Consider the following 3,608-nt stretch of genomic DNA (forward strand, 5'->3'; position numbering starts at 1 on the left):
TTAAAGACCTGGGTATGTTGCTCATTTTATTCTTAAACCAAATGATGGTACACCTAACATGCACTGGGCCGTCATTAAGCTAATGAATGGCGCATCAAATTATCAGTCACAATTCTGAATTCAGCAATTAGTAATGCAACAGGGAATCAATCTGATCGATAAGCCAGTCGGCAGGTAAAGAAAAAAGCAAAATTGTCGAACAAGCTCGTATTTCTATATACAGTACATGTAGCCTCATCAGAGCTCAAAAACGGCAAAACTTTATTCTTTACCTTGTGTATGTCACTTCGCCCACTACAGTTTTTTAGGTGAATAATCCAGTCTTGGTTTGGTGAAAGAAACAAACTTGAAATCTGAAGGTGTACGTTATAGTTTTCATTTTAGGTGGAAGAATATTTCTTACTTGACATTTTCCTCATTTACTTTGTTAACTAAAAAAGCTAAAAAGAGCTTTGTGTACAATAGTTACGAATCGTAACTCCATATTCTATGAGTACAGGCGTAGCTGACCCTATTGGATTCATCCCTTTGCACATGCACAGTTGTGAAGATATTCTTCCCCGCCCTTGCGTCCAAGGCCTGCCATGGTAATGACCTGTTCCTAACTGTTGCAAGGCCCAGGTTATGATGGCAGGTGTGCATCGTCAGTGGAAAAATTTGTCAGGATTTGACATGATAAGTTATGGGAAACCCGCTTTTCTCTCAGCACAGAAGGGGTCAGGATTGCAGGCAGAACACACATGCAACGGCGAAAAATTCCATGAATATAGGCATGCATGATTGGTGAGAAATTGCATCATGACTGACAATTTATGGGACATCAGGCAGAACACATGCAGCGTTGAGTGTGGTAAGGACCTAATGGGTCATGGAGGGATCAGACATTTCACATAGATAGAAACAGATGCATGGGATTGGGAATGCCCAGAAAGCTGCTACGCAGATGTCGGCCACTGTCACGCCCCTGAACAAGGCTGCAGACCCGCCAGTGCCCTCGTAGAATGTGCCCGGATACCCTTATAAGGAGTTATAAGCCTGGGTGATGGCGATGCACAGCAAGTGAGATCTTCGCTGTTTCAAAAGGGACGCTCTTTGGTAGTGTTCCCTGTAGTGCACAAACAGCTGCTGTGTGTGCCTGATGTCCGCTGTGTGTAAACATACTGTGATAATGCACGCACTGGACACAAATGGTAGAAAGAAAGCCTCGTCCGCGTCGTTGTCATGAGGCCGGACAGTTCCAGGCACTAAGTGTTTTTTTTTTTCATGGTTTGATTTTTGTTTTAAATGTTGTTTTTACTGTTGATCTAAATGTTTGAACCATTGTGAAAGGTATTATAGAACGTTTTACTAATTCCATGCTCTACTATTTGTCATTTACAATTAGATTAATTCAGACACCTTTAGCTTTTTAGATACAATCAAATTGATGGGTAGAAAAAAGCATGCCATGCGTAATGACGCACAGCATCTGGCTTTGCATTGTTGGGAGATGTGGCAAATGGAGTCCGACAGCAAGAAGACTTGCCGGCAGACGAGGACGAGTGGCGGAGACCTGCTTCTGACTGCCTCGAGCTGTCCTGTTGGATCTCTGTGCTGTTTTGGGCCCAGCATTACAGAGAAAAGCACTTGCCGGTGCCGGTGTACCTGTCCCACTTCAAGGAGGGGTCAGCTCCGGCGTCCCGTAGCAGAAACACTTTATCTTGGTAGCGCAAGCCGTTGTTTTGCATCAATTTTAAAATCAGACCATTTCTTTTTAATTTGGACCACGTCCGGCCTCTGAGGCTGTGGCATTAACTGTGTCTGCAACATGTTGTCACTCTACAGCTTCTTTGGCATTAGTAATGCCCAAACTGTGCCCTCCTAACATATTTTCCACTTTTCTAGCCCTCTATCAAGAACTACAACTTCACATTGAGTGAACGTCCTTTGCTTTGTTTTCCTCTGTGCGCATGATGTCAGTATGAATGAATATTAATTTGGCGCATTTCACTGCCTACTTAATGGCTGCACCACTAGCTGCACCACATTTAGAGTTGATTGTGATTTATAAAGGGAATCCGACACAGGACGAGTGTGTGCAAGTTTGTTTTACGAATATTTCCGTGCATACTCACATCCTATGTTTTTTCCGTACGCCACTTCTGACGCAAATTCGCTGCACAGTTTTATAAGTGAGGCCCCAGAGCAACCAAAGAAATTATGCACGGGAGAGGAGTGAGAGAGAGAGAGAGCAGAGTGCCAGACTACTACTACGACTTGGTTCGACGCAAGTGACAGATACAGCAAATGCGGATACAGGTTAAACCCACACAAAACCCCCAAATAAAAAATTATCCCAGTATAACTATATTAATAATTTATATATTTTTAATTTCTATTACAGTTAAGCAATATAGACTAGACTGGGTAAACCCCGCCCACTCTGCCGGCGATTTGATTTCCCCTTGCAGCTCAGTCTGGAAACCTGCACGTTAATTCTCCTGCTTCAGTTCACAATTTTGCAGAAACCAATCATAAACTGGCTTACCTACATGGTAATTACTATTATACTATTAGCAGGTTTAACACAATGACAATAGAGAAGCGACCAAGCAGCTTCTTGTTTACATTCAACATAGCGGCCACTCAACGCCACTGAAGTGCAGAAACCATGGATGTATTAAGAGAACAGCAGCAACCCGTTGACGCCGCTGTCGCTTCTACGTCACCCAGGTTGTTGGTCTGATTGGTTGAACACTATCGAATTAACTATCCACTAATCCAATTTGAACTATGCCCGTTGGTCACGCCTCTTGTGCAGAGAAAATACAAAGCAGACTTCCCAGACCAATGCTCAATCTCAAATCTATTGAGCTTGGCTTTGTCTGGTGATAGTCAGACTACAATAGGCCTACATAAGAAGCAGCACTTCCCGCAATGATGGGTCTACCTCTACCTCTAAAATCTACCTCAATATCTCATCATGTACAATTGTCTCATCTCCCTCATCATTTCTGCTTGTCTTATTCCACCAAAACACTTTCTATTCAAAATGTGTTTGACGTTACCTGAACAACCAGGCAATTTCTTCACTCCATAGAGGAGAGGAAAGAGCCCATGAAGACCTATAAATCTTCTCAGCTTATCAAACTGAAGCCAATTTCAGTGAGATGTTGTCAACATTCATTCGTTTCCAAGTCCCCATCCTTTCACCTTGAATTATTAGTTACAGTTCAGAAAATAGCAACTGGCTCTGTGACTGTGAGTTTAAAAAACATTTTGCTTTATTAAAGAAAGCATGTCTAAGACCCAGGGGTCATCATGTGCAGAATATAATTATCCCAAGCTAACTAAAATATCTGTGTATACACAGTACTTCTGTAATACAGACTTATCATATTAGTATTATAGGTACCACTTTCTAATAATGCTACATTATAAAGGGTTAAAGAACAGTTTGTAATTGGTTTATTTAGTAGGTCGTGAACCCTTTAAAATCATTAATAAGATATTATAACTCATTAGATGAAAAAGGTAAAGTGTGTGTGGTAAAGTGTAAAACATCTCTATTTACTAATGAGTGACTAACATTTTTAACTGGCATAATGGAACCTTACAGTAAAGTGTAA

At 41.5% G+C, this 3,608-nt stretch overlaps 1 protein-coding gene and 1 long non-coding RNA gene across 2 annotated transcripts in view; one reads left to right on the forward strand and one right to left on the reverse strand.

Moving 5' to 3' along the window:
- grik4 (glutamate receptor, ionotropic, kainate 4) overlaps nt 1-3,608 on the reverse strand; it is a gene marked incomplete in the record, with an annotated part of 296,905 nt that overhangs the window by 188,771 nt on the left and 104,526 nt on the right.
- LOC116679146 (uncharacterized) overlaps nt 1,368-3,608 on the forward strand; it is a 4,381-nt gene continuing 2,140 nt past the window's right edge. The window contains exons 1-2 of the long non-coding RNA XR_004329457.1: nt 1,368-1,430; nt 1,782-1,784. This is a non-coding gene — a long non-coding RNA (uncharacterized LOC116679146). The remainder of the gene's footprint in view (nt 1,431-1,781; nt 1,785-3,608) is intronic.

Source organism: Etheostoma spectabile, chromosome 3 (assembly GCF_008692095.1).
Source record: "Etheostoma spectabile isolate EspeVRDwgs_2016 chromosome 3, UIUC_Espe_1.0, whole genome shotgun sequence".
Classification (NCBI taxonomy): Eukaryota; Metazoa; Chordata; class Actinopteri; order Perciformes; family Percidae; genus Etheostoma; species Etheostoma spectabile.